We start from the raw sequence: 14,364 nt of genomic DNA, 5'->3' as shown, positions 1-14,364 counted from the left end.
GATGAAGAGATGAGTAGTATTTTTAATAAATATTTTGTATCTGTATTTACTAAAGAGGAACTTAACAATATGCCTTCAGCTGAACAAGTCTATGTGGGTGGGGACGAGGACAGGTTGACGAGTTTAGCAGTTACCAGGGAGGATGTTCTTAAACAAATAGTAAAACTCAAACCAAACAAATCCCCAGGGCCGGATGAAGTGTTTGCCAGGGTGCTTAAAGAATGCAAAGAGGAGCTTTGTGACCCACTGTCAACCATATTTAATAAATCAATAGAGTCAGGCAGAGTGCCAGAGTTTTGGAAAGTTGCTAATGTGATACCAGTTTTTAAGAAAGGAGATAGATCACTTGCGTCTAACTATCGACCAATTAGCCTAACGTCTATTGTGGGAAAGTTACTCGAATCTATAATAGCAAATAAAATTCGTCTTCATCTTGAAAAACATAAATTAATAATTGAGTCTCAACATGGTTTTATAAATGGCCGTTCATGTTTAACAAATTTGTTATCTTTTTATTCTAGCATTGTTGAGGCAGTTGATAGTGGTAAGGATTGCGATGTTGTATACCTTGACTTTAGCAAAGCTTTTGATACAGTGCCACATGAAAGACTGATTAAAAAAATAGAGTCTCATGGTATTGGGGGTGCTATATTAAGCTGGATTAGGGCATGGCTATACCAAAGGAAACAGAGAGTTAGTATAAATGGAATCAAGTCAGAGTGGGAAAATGTTGTAAGTGGAGTGCCTCAAGGCTCTGTCCTGGGACCTCTGTTGTTTATAATATATATAAATGATTTAGATTCAGGTTTGAGTAGCAACATTTGCAAATTTGCCGATGATACGAAAATCGGTAGGGAAATTAATTCGGAGGAGGACTCACTATCACTTCAAGTTGATCTAGATAGGGTTTTGAAATGGTCAAAGGATTGGCAGATGCAGTTTAATGCTGATAAATGTAAAGTTCTGAGGTTAGGTAATGATGATAGAGTTACAAGATACGAGCTAGATGGTGTTGTGATTGCGAAGTCGGATTGCGAAAGGGATCTGGGAGTTATGATTAGTAAGAATTTAAAACAAAAGGATCAATGCATAAATGTTCGTAATAAGGCAAATCGGACACTTGGATTTATTAATCGCAGCGTTAGTAACAAGACACCTGGTGTGGTTCTCAAGCTATATCTTGCTCTAGTTAGGCCCCATTTAGATTATGCAGTTCAGTTTTGGTCGCCATATTATAGAATGGATATAAATTCACTTGAACGTGTCCAGCGTAGGATGACTAAGTTAATTCCCCAAATTAGAAATCTTTCATATGAAGAAAGATTAACAAAGCTTAAGTTGCATTCACTGGAAAGGCGAAGAGTTAGGGGTGACATGATAGAGGTTTACAAGTGGATGAATGGACATAACCGGGGGGATATTAATAGGGTATTAAAAGTATCAACACAGGACAGAACACGAAACAATGGATATAAATTGGATAAGTTTAGATTTAGGAAAGACTTGGGTAAATACTGGTTCAGTAACAGGGTTGTTGATTTGTGGAACCAATTGCCGCGTAACATTGTGGAGGTGGGGTCCCTCGATTGTTTCAAGCACGGGTTGGACAAGTATATGAGTGGGATTGGGTGGTTATAGAATAGGAGCTGCCTCGTATGGGCCAATAGGCCTTCTGCAGTTACCTTTGTTCTTATGTTCTTATGTTCTTATGTAATCTACTCAACAACGTAACATAAACGTACGTTACACAACTTTTACTCTACTAGATTTTCTTGGAACGCGACCTGCCAATCGGTTACCAAGCAGGTAATTCAAGTTCAAGTATGTTTATTGAGATAAGCAATAAATACATCTCAAAGGGATAGAGTAGCTTAGGCTATTTCTACCCCCCTCTACTTCAAGTCCCTCAAGGGGCGCACAAATTCAGTGAGTACAAATAGACATATAACAGTACAAGAATCCCATTTAACATTGCATACAGCAAGTACAGCATATAATTGTTACATTCTTGAGGCAAAATTCTTGTAGCTCCTAAGTATACTGTCTATTACACCATTATCACACATCCAAACAATTTGATGTGGTACACTATTTATTTCCTTATTTCTATATTTTTCAATAAGGTGACACTCTAATACATAATGTTCTAAGGTGTGGGCGTGCGGCATACTACATAATTTACACTCCTAATCTTTTTCACTGACATCGACACCGTATTGCCAGATATATTTGTATCCTAATCGTAATCTCATGTAAATTGAATCCTTCCAAGTAGACTTTCCTTTACCATAAGTGAAGGACGAATTTGTATTTATTATTGAATAATTCTTAAGTGTGTTACTACTGTCCATCATTGCCATTCTCTTTATCATTTCTTCACCCTCCTGAATCACCTTGAGTCTTGTTTTTATTTGTTTCAAGGTTAACTGACATACAACATCAACAAGAGTTTTTTCAGTGGCTCTCTTCGCTATGTCATCAACTACCTCATTCAACAGTATTCCCACATGTGAAGGGATCCACATGAATCTTACTTTATACCCAGTTTTTTCTAGTCTCTTAACATTCTCTCTACACTCTATCACAATATTCTGATATACTGGGCGTCTGCTATTTAAAGACTCTAACGTTCCTCTGCTGTCAATAAAGAAGCAGGCATTTTTACCACATTTGACTACTTCCTATAATCCTGCTAATACTCCTTGGAGTTCAGCCTGCGTGGAAGAGACATTGTCAGTTAAGCGGCGTCCAATAACAGTATCTACAGTGCCGATGTCAGTGTACTCCCTGATCAAGACGCCACATCCTGCCTTCCCATCCCTAGCTACTGACCCATCACAATATACATGTAGAGTGTTTTCCGTAGGCAGTTTTCTAATTATACAATCATATGTTGCCCTCAGCTCTCCTATTTCATACATACTTTTTTTCTTATGCAAGGGAGTAATTACTACATCTACATTACAATCCTCCCATGGTGGTGTAAATTTTCTCTTGGGCACAGCAATACACTCTGTAATAACATCATACTTTATAACATTATGACATAATTTATTCATATATACTCTCTTCTTCATCATACACTGTTCACTACTTCCCACCTTTTGAACCGAGAGGATTAATTCATTAGCTCCCCCACCTCTCATTAATCTAATGGCAGAGGCTACATTTATCTCTGAAATTCTATCCCCAATACTCTGCAGATTCAACTCCATGTTGAGGGACTTGAACAGAGGGGCTGTGAGTTAGGTTCTTTTAATTGCCTTATACAATTAAACGAATAAAAAGGTTTTCGTGCCTTAACATCTTTATATTAGGATAATCACGACATATCTGCATTACAATCAGTGTGTAATTCCGGTTTTGGCCTCCACCGCCTTCTCACTTGTTCCCTTGTAACTCACTTCTAACACTTATATGCTGTGCTTCCTATTTCAACCTGCTATGTTAAATGGGATTCTTGTATTGTGATTTGTGTATTTGTACTCACTGAATTTGTGCGCCCCTTGAGGGACTTGAAGTAGAGGGGGGTAGAAATAGCCTAAGCTACTCTATCCCTTTGAGATGTATTTTTTTATTGTCTCAATAAACATACTTGAACTTGAAGTGGACTTAAATGTTTTTTTCGTCAGCTTCTTTCCATAGTTTCCGAGCTGTTTTCTTTACCGTGTATGTTGTAATAAACTATTCCTATATTTACAGTTGTTTCTCCCTGTGAAGATTATTGATTGATTGATGAAGATTAAGCCACCCAAAAGGTGGCACGGGCATAAATAGCCCGTAAGTGGTGGCCATTTTAAGCCATTACCAGTATCAGGAGCTGATACTGGAGATCTGTGGAGGTGCGAATGCACCCTGCATGACGGGAGATGTCTCCCTTGTGAATGTGTTTAAGATGAAGATGAAGCCACACAAAAGGTGGCACAGGCATGAATAGCTCGTAAGTGGTGGCCCTTTTGAGCCATCACCAGTATCAATAGATGATACTGGAGATCTGTGGAGGTGCGACTGCACCCTGCGTGACGGGAGATATCTCCCGGACCAAGTGGTGACCAGATGGTGTGTGAAGATTATTAAACAATGGTGATTATAACGGCGCGGAAGTTCAGCCTGGCCAGGGCCGCCAGCAGCCCTTGGGCCCGCCCCGGCAGCACCCAGTCTTTAATTTGGCACCTTTGTGGGACCTTTGTGGAACCTTGGTATAAGCCTAACATGTATATATACACTGGCTGCCTGTCCCCCTACACAATGATTTATTATTACCTATTATTTTATCATTTAATTTAAATATTAAATAAAATATTTTATTTAATTATTATAGTAAGTAATTAATAATTTAATAATAAGTAGTAAGTACATAAGAACATAAGAACATAACATAAGAACATAAGAACAAAGGTAACTGCAGAAGGCCTATTGGCCCATACGAGGCAGCTCCTATTCTATAACCACCCAATCCCACTCATATACTTGTCCAACCCGTGCTTGAAACAATCGAGGGACCCCACCTCCACAATGTTACGCGGCAATTGGTTCCACAAATCAACAACCCTGTTACTGAACCAGTATTTACCCAAGTCTTTCCTAAATCTAAACTTATCCAATTTATATCCATTGTTTCGTGTTCTGTCCTGAGTTGATACTTTTAATACCCTATTAATATCCCCCCGGTTATGTCAATTCATCCACTTGTAAACCTCTATCATGTCACCCCTAACTCTTCGCCTTTCCAGTGAATGCAACTTAAGCTTTGTTAATCTTTCTTCATATGAAAGATTTCTAATTTGGGGAATTAACTTAGTCATCCTACGCTGGACACGTTCAAGTGAATTTATATCCATTCTATAATATGGCGACCAAAACTGAACTGCATAATCTAAATGGGGCCTAACTAGAGCAAGATATAGCTTGAGAACCACACCAGGTGTCTTGTTACTAACGCTGCGATTAATTAATCCAAGTGTCCGATTTGCCTTATTACGAACATTTATGCATTGATCCTTTTGTTTTAAATTCTTACTAATCATAACTCCCAGATCCCTTTCGCAATCCGACTTCGCAATCACAACACCATCTAGCTCGTATCTTGTAACTCTATCATCATTACCTAACCTCAGAACTTTACATTTATCAGCATTAAACTGCATCTGCCAATCCTTTGACCATTTCAAAACCCTATCTAGATCAACTTGAAGTGATAGTGAGTCCTCCTCCGAATTAATTTCCCTACCGATTTTCGTATCATCGGCAAATTTGCAAATGTTGCTACTCAAACCTGAATCTAAATCATTTATATATATTATAAACAACAGAGGTCCCAGGACAGAGCCTTGAGGCACTCCACTTACAACATTTTCCCACTCTGACTTGATTCCATTTATACTAACTCTCTGTTTCCTTTGGTATAGCCATGCCCTAATCCAGCTTAATATAGCACCCCCAATACCATGAGACTCTATCTTTTTAATCAGTCTTTCATGTGGCACTGTATCAAAAGCTTTGCTAAAGTCAAGGTATACAACATCGCAATCCTTACCACTATCAACTGCCTCAACAATGCTAGAATAAAAAGATAACAAATTTGTTAAACATGAACGGCCATTTATAAAACCATGTTGCGACTCAATTATTAATTTATGTTTTTCAAGATGAAGACGAATTTTATTTGCTATTATAGATTCGAGTAACTTTCCCACAATAGACGTTAGGCTAATTGGTCGATAGTTAGACGCAAGTGATCTATCTCCTTTCTTAAAAACTGGTATCACATTAGCAACTTTCCAAAACTCTGGCACTCTGCCTGACTCTATTGATTTATTAAATATGGTTGACAGTGGGTCACAAAGCTCCTCTTTGCATTCTTTAAGCACCCTAGCAAACACTTCATCCGGCCCTGGGGATTTGTTTGGTTTGAGTTTTACTATTTGTTTAAGAACATCCTCCCTGGTAACTGCTAAACTCGTCAACCTGTCCTCGTCCCCACCCACATAGACTTGTTCGGCTGAAGGCATATTGTTAAGTTCCTCTTTAGTAAATACAGATACAAAATATTTATTAAAAATACTACTCATCTCTTCATCACTATCTGTTATTTGACCTGTCTCAGTTTTTAATGGACCTATCCTTTCCCTAGTCTTAGTACGATATAACTGAAAAAACCCTTTAGGATTTGTCTTTGCTTGCCCTGCTATGCGAACTTCATAGTTTCTTTTTGCTTTCCTTATCTCTTTTTTAACATTTCTAACCAGTTGTACGAATTCCTGTTCTAAAGTGACCTCCCCATTTTTAATCCTTTTGTACCAAGCTCTCTTTTTACCTATAAGGTTCTTCAAATTCTTTGTTATCCACTTTGGGTCATTAGTATACGATCTATTCAATTTGTATGGTATACTACGTTCCTGTGCTTTGTTTAGAATATTCTTAAATAAGTTATATATTGAATCCACATCGAAATCCCCATTTAAGTCACCTATCGCTGGGTTCATGTCTTGCTCCAAGACCGGCCCACACCCCATACCCATGCCTTTCCAATCAATTTGACCCAAAAAATTTCTTAGGCTATTAAAATCAGCTTTTCGAAAATCTGGCACTTTAACAGAATTTTCTCCTACTGGTCTATTCCATTCTATGCTAAATCTGATTTCTTTGTGATCACTGCTCCCTAGCTCACTCCCTATTTCGATGTCATTAATTTGCGTTTCCCTGTTAGTTAACACTAAATCTAAAATATTATTTTCCCGTGTTGGTTCCTTAATGTGTTGCGTAAGAAAGCAATCGTCAATTAATTCTAGAAAATCTTCTGCTTCACTATTCCCTGTTTTGTTCAACCAGTTTATTCCGCTAAAATTAAAGTCACCCATGACATAAATACTGTTAGATCTAGATGCTCTAGATATTTCATCCCATAGATGCTTTGCTTCCATTCTGTCTAAATTTGGTGGCCTATATATTACTCCTATTATAATATTATTAGCTTTTTCGTTTAATTCAATCCAAATAGTTTCTGTGTGTGGCTCTGTTTTGATTCCCTCTTTGAGACTACATTTCAAATTGTCCCTAACATATATGGCTACTCCACCTCCTCGTCTAATATATCTATCTGTGTGAAATAGTTTAAATCCATATATTTGATATTCAGCTAATAGTTCTCTATTTTCTACATTCATCCACGTTTCGGTAAGTGCAATAATATCTATTTTTTCTGTGCAGACAAGAGCATTTAATTCGTTAATTTTATTTCTTAGACTTCTACTGTTAGTGTAATATACCCTAAGTGAATTGTTATTTTGCGGACCTTCTCTTTCCCTGATCGTTTTGCCAATTCCTTTCTCCCACAAACACATACTTTTATTACCTCCTTCCTCCAAATCAATTCCCATACCTCTATCTACTAACAGTTTAAACCCAAACAAACACCTCTAACCACTTCTTCTAGCGAGTTCGCAACAGCAACAACCCCAGCTCTCGATAGATGCACCCCATCACGAGCATACATTTCATTTCTTCCATAGAAGTGTTCCCAGTTGTCTATGAAAGATATTGCATTTGATTTGCAATATCTTTCCAGCCGGCAATTGACACCAAGTGCCCTCGATATCCATTCATTTCCCACTCCCTTTCTTGGAAGAATGCCACATATGATCGGGATTCCTCCCTTGCTCCTAACTAACTCTATGGCTGTTTTATACCTCTGAATCAGTTCCTCACTCCTGACTCGACCAACATCATTTCCTCCCACGCTAATGCAAATAATGGGATTGTTCCCATTACCAGCCATAATATCATTCATGTTGTTTATAATATCACCAATGCCAGCTCCGGGATAGCAAACCCTTAACCTGTTCCCCCTATCTCTAGCACAAAACGTTCTATCCAAATACCTTATCTGGGAATCTCCCACAACTAATGTTTGCTTAGGTACTTCCTTTACTTTCTGAGGGGCCTGCGCTTCCTTTCTCTTCGTTGCTTTCCCTTTTGCGCGATCCACAGTCTCTCCACAGCACTCGTCCTCCAAAACGTCAAATGAATTTGAAGTTGCTATGGCGTTTGAAGGCGGCTTTATCAAAGTCTTCTTAAGGCCCCTGTCTTTCGCAACTCTCCAAGACGAGGTCCCTTTACTGCTGGTCTCCTCCTTCGTTACTTCTCGTTGTTTTTTAAGCTGACGCACCTCCTCCCGCAGAGAGTCCAACTCTGTCCTCAGGGCTCCCACTAGAGTCACCAGGTCCTTCACTACAACTTCCATATTGCTATGATAATATAACAACACTCAGGAGCTCCGGTTAACACAACCTCTCACTGTGACTTCACCTGACCCACGTAACTCATCTAACAATGTTGAAAAATGATTAAAAAAAAATGGCTGAAATGCATTTTTTAATCATAAAAATGATTAAAAAGTACAGTTTAGTCATAGGAGATTTCTAGATTGGCATTCACTACCAAATTTCGATATATCCAAGTATTTTTAGTGTGAAATGCTGTTATTATATGCATAAATTGTTGTTTTAATAATATTACGCTTAACCACATGGGCTGGACGGTAGAGCGACGGTCTCGTTTCCTACAGGTCCGCGTTCAATCCCCGACCGCCCAAGAGGTTGGGCGCCATTCCTTTCCCCCGTTCCATCCCAAATTCGTATCCTGATCCCTTCCGAGTGCTATATAGTCGTAATGGCTTGGCGCTTTCACTTAATAGTTCCCCCACCCCCCCTGAATAATATTAAGAGAGTAGTATTTACGGGCTATTCATGCCCGTGCCACCTCTTGGGTGGCTTAATCTTCATCAATCGAGAGCAGTACGTCCCAACCAGACATTATATGATGATATCCTGAACAGTCGATGAATAAAAGCAATTGTGGAACTCCAATTATCTAATACTTATCATAAATGTTATAAAACCTTATCATAAGCCAAGGGATTTGTAGATCAGTGTTAAAGGGAATTCGGAAGTAATAATGATACAGCTGATGCCATCTGTCGGCAAAAGAGAACACTATCAACTGGCAGGTCAATAGTGGCCATAAGGTACAGCTTACGCCATCTGTTGACATCAAATTACACTTATAACAAATTACCCCACAAAATACAACTAGCGCCATCTCTTTTTTTTCCAACGCACTATAAATAGCCAAACAGCAACCCATAAGGCGGGTTGTTGTGTTCGGGTAGGAGGTTCCAAGCTCCACCCACAGATGGTATGGGGTGCATAATAAATGGCATATCATTGGTAGATATTCTTTGTTGACATTCACACAACAGCCAATCACAGGAAGGAATCAGCTAAAGGTTCCATCCACTTAATAAATCATCTTTATTCAGCACACCATCCTTGCTTATGATATTCTGCCTCAACTTTAATCTACCTAAAAAGTGAAATGTTAAGTATTTAAAAGTATTAATATAGTGATAATTAAATACTGCAGGATGTAACGGGTGTTACAGAAACATGGGCTGGCTACCTGACTTGTGACGTCATCAGTGGGAGTTGCCTCACAGCAAATAATATCGGCGATACATTGCCTGATCCGCCCTCTTATTGGTCTACATTATTCAGTTAGATGGAAATTTCTGTTTTGTATAAAACAGAAATTAGTTGTTCTTTTGTACAACAACACTAAGGTTATTGATTAAAAGGACGTATTTCTTATTTTGCATTTTATTCATATAAGCGTTGGCAGTCCCAGCAACAGCCAATCACAGGAAGGGATCAGCTAAAGGTTCTATCCACTTAATAAATCATCTTTATTCAGCACACCATCCTTGCTTATGACATTCTGCTTCAACTTTAATCTACCTAAAAAGTCAAATGTTAAGTATTTAAAAGTATTAATATAGTGATAATTAAATAATGCAGAATGTAACGGGTGTTACAGAAACATGGGCTGGCTACCTGACTTGTGACGTCATCAGTGGGGAGTTGCCTTGACACAAATAATGATACGCTGCTCTGCCCTCTTATTCGAGTAAATTATTCAGTTAGATGGAGATTTCTGTCAGGATGCAAAACAGAAATTGTTAGTTCTTTTTCACAACAACCTTGTTGTTGTGCACAAGGACCTATTTCTTAGTTTAAATTTTATTCATAAAAGAGTGTTGGTATTCCCCGCAACAGCCAATCACAGGAAGGTATCTCTGGAAGCTCCGCCTCCTTATGGACTCATGCACATCGCTCTAGCTCATGGCTCGCTGTTTCATCTCTTGTATATACAAACTATGACTTTTTTCGATTACTGTTATAATTAATAATATGAGATATAAAAGTTTTTACACAAAATGGCTAAATTCTTCCATTAAATAGACTTTGTCTGGTATACTTACAAACATACACCAATTTATTACCATTCATCCATTACTAATTTCAAGTGTAATGTATACTGTCTAGTTTTTTCCTCTCGCCATTACTTGGTGCAATATTTGAAAGTTGTCTATTTATTTATCGATCTATTATCTTGTATTTATATTTACAAGTTTCTGTGTTTGGAAGAAAACTCTGCATTGAATTAGAGATCAGCCCAAGCTTCGTCTTGAGGCAAAGCTCGACGCCTTAAGCCATATTGATGCTCTGTCCACAGAGCATTCTCTCTCTCAAATCATATTTTTTGAGATATATACAAGAGTTGTTACATTCTTGTACAGCCACTAGTACGCGTAGCGTTTCGGGCAAACGCAAATCCATATACACTGATGGTTCTCTACACCGCACCACGGGTGCAGCTAGGAAGTGCAGTTGTTCTGACAATGGGCGATGGCCTAGTACTTTGAGTGGGGAGTCCGTATACACAACTGGGCCTCTACCCTTCAGACTGAACTATTTGCCTTACTCCTTGCACTGAAATGTGTACACGTCTCCAAACTTGATACATTAATTGTAAGTGACTCCTTATCATCCTTAATTACTCTCAACTCTTTAAGACATAACTGTAACATGATCGTGTCCGAAGCTAGACACAAATACAACAAAATTATTAAGGATGGTAACAGAGTTCATTTCATGTGGTCTCCATCTCATGTTGGCCTCCGAATGCATGATAGAGCTGATAAGTTAGCCAAAGAATCTGCCTTTAAAGGAGCCGTTGAGTGTAACCTTGGATTGTCAATGAGCAATCTGAGAGCAGCAGTACACCGAGAACTTCAACAAGATCTTGTAGATCTGAGGCAAAGTGAAATTGACAGCAGTAATTCCATCTATCATCATACTATCATGCAAGAGGAGCCACACATCTATGGATCATCCAATAAAATCAGCAGACTTCTAGATGTTACTACTGCTCGGCTTAGACTCGGTTACAAGTATCTCTGGGAATTCTCATTATCTGCCGATGTAGACCTGACCACATGTAAACTGTGTCAACAAAATTATTCGCACACCCTCCGTCACTGTGTGATGGAGTGCGAAAAGATACGTGAATTTAGAGACAATTCTATAACCAATGTTCAAGCGATGTGTAAATATTTCATTCAAAATTATCTGCTACCAGAAATTTTAGCCAAATATCCCCAGTTTGCTAACTGTAGGTAGTAACTAAGTGATTGTAACCTATCCACCGCTGCCCACTGGATGGGGGGCGGTGTGCAGGACAAACATATCAATTGTAACACTAGCTCTCCACATATGTCAGTTGCTTAATTTAGAACCTGTACTTGAGGTCGATCTTGAACCCATTGTTGATGTGACGACTTATATTGAATTTTGTAACTAGCTTCATCAAGATTGTAACTTGCTTAGCTTAATGAATTGTGGGGTTCAGTCCCTGAGCCCATTATGTGCCTCTGTAACTCTTTCCACTACCGCCCACAAGATGGGTATGGGGTGCATAATAAATGAACTAAACTAACTCAATAAACATGAACTTGAAGTGGACTTTAATGTTTTTTTCGGCAGCTTTATTTCCATAGTTTCCGAGCTGTTTTCTTTACTGTGTATGTTGTAATAAACTATTCCTATATTTACAGTTGATTTCTCCCTGTGAAGATTATTAAACAATAGGTGATTATAAGGGCGCGGAAGTTCAGCCTTGGCCAGGGCCGCCAGCAGCCCTTGGGCCCGCCCCGGCAGCACCCAGCCTTTAATTTGGCACCTTTGTGGGACCTTTGTGGAGCCTTAGTATAAGCCTAACATGTATATATACACTGGCTGCCTGTCCCCCTACACAATGATTTATTATTACCTATTACTTTATCATTTAATTTAAATATTAAATAAAATATTTTATTTAATTATTATAGTAAGTAATTAATAATTTAATAATAAGTAGTAAGTACATAAAAATGATTAAAAAGTACAGTTTAGTCATAGGAGATTTCTAGATTGGCATTCACTACCAAATTTCGATATATCCAAGTACTTTTTAGTGTGAAATGCTGTTATTATATGCATAAATTGTTGTTTTAATAATATTACGCTTAACCACTTGGGCTGGACGGTAGAGCGACGGTCTCGTTTCCTACAGGTCCGCGTTCAATCCCCGACCACCCCAAAGTGGTTGGGCACCATTCCTTTCCCCCGTTCCATCCCAAATCCGTATCCTGATTCCTTCCGAGTGCTATATAGTCGTAATGGCTTGGCGCTTTCACCTTGATAGTTCCACCCCCTGGATAATATTACAAGAGCAGTATTTACGGGCTATTCATGCCCGTGCCACCTCTTGGGTGGCTTAATCTTCATCAATCGAGAGCAGTACATCCTAACCAGACATAATATGATGATATCCTGAACAGTTGATAAATAAAAACAATTGTGGAACTCCAGTTATCTAATACTTATCATAAATGGTATAAAACCTTGTCATAAGCCAAGGGATTTGTAGATCAGTGTTAAAGGGAATTCGGAAGTAATAATGATACAGCTGATGCCATCTGTCGGCAAAAGAGAACACTATCAACTGGCTGGTCAATAGTGGCCATAAGGTACAGCTTACGCCATCTGTTGACATCAAATTACACTTATAACAAATTATCCCACAAAATACAACTAGCGCCATCTCTTTTTTTTCCAACGCACTATAAATAGCCAAACAGCAACCCATAAGGCGGGTTGTTGTGTTCAGGTAGGAGGTTCCAAGCTCCGCCCACAGATAGTATGGGGTCCATAATAAATGGCATATCATTGGTAGATATTCTTTGTTGACATTCACACAACAGCCAATCACAGGAAGGAATCAGCTAAAGGTTCCATCCACTTAATAAATCATCTTTATTCAGCACACCATCCTTGCTTATGACATTCTGCTTCAACTTTAATCCACCTAAAAAGTGAAATGTTAAGTATTTAAAAGTATTAATATAGTGATAATTAAATACTGCAGGATGTAACGAGTGTTACAGAAACATGGGCTGGCTACCTGACTTGTGACGTCATCAGTGGGAGTTGCCTCACGCAAATAATATCGGCGATACATTGCCTGATCCGCCCTCTTATTGGTCTACATTATTCAGTTAGATGGAAATTTCTGTTTTGTATAAAACAGAAATAGTTGTTCTTTTGTACAACAACACTAAGGTTATTGATTAAAAGGACGTATTTCTTATTTTGCATTTTATTCATATAAGCGTTGGCAGTCCCAGCAACAGCCAATCACAGGAAGGTATTTGCTGGAATCTCTTCCTTCAACAAAGTTGATTCCTAATGAACGCTAACAATAAATTCGTTTAATAAACGAGTATTTAGGGTCAAGCTACAGATGAATATTATAGGATAACAGTGTTTTAGCTTGCAGCTTCGTTAGACAGAATCCCTGGTCTTAATTTTAAAAATAAAGAACTAGAAAGCGTATTTTATTGCTAACTTTTCGAGAAATAAATCCCAGCCTCATATTTGCGAATATTTATGCACTGATTTTCTGGTGTGGTGATAATGGGTCCTATTACATCTGTCCAGGGAGAGTTTCAGAGCATGGTTTGCATTTAAGAACAGGGTTTTGTAAATGTAGTTGACACAAGAGAATGTGTGGAGGGAGTTAATATTTAGCAAGTTTAGGGATTTAAACAAGGGAGCTGAGTGTTGTCTGAAAGCAGAGTTAGTTATTATTCTGATAGCAGATTTTTGCTGTGTGATGATGGGCTTAAGGTGGTTTGCAGTGGTAGACCCCCATGCACAGATACCATAATTAAGATAGGGGTAGATTAGTGCATAATATAGTGAGAGGAGAGCAGAGTTAGGAACATAATATCTGATTTTGGAGAGTATACCAACTGTCTTAGAGACTTTCTTAGTTATGTGTTGAATGTGGGTGCTAAAGTTGAGTCTCTTGTCTAGGAATAGGCCAAGAAACTTGCCATCATTTTTATTACTGATGCTAATGTTGTCTATCTGTAGCTGAATTGCATTTGATGATTTGCTTCCAAATAAGATGTAGTAAGTCTTT

This window comes from Procambarus clarkii, chromosome 90 (genome assembly GCF_040958095.1).
Source record: "Procambarus clarkii isolate CNS0578487 chromosome 90, FALCON_Pclarkii_2.0, whole genome shotgun sequence".
NCBI classification, from domain to species: Eukaryota; Metazoa; Arthropoda; class Malacostraca; order Decapoda; family Cambaridae; genus Procambarus; species Procambarus clarkii.
Note: the sequence above shows the minus strand (reverse complement) of the source record.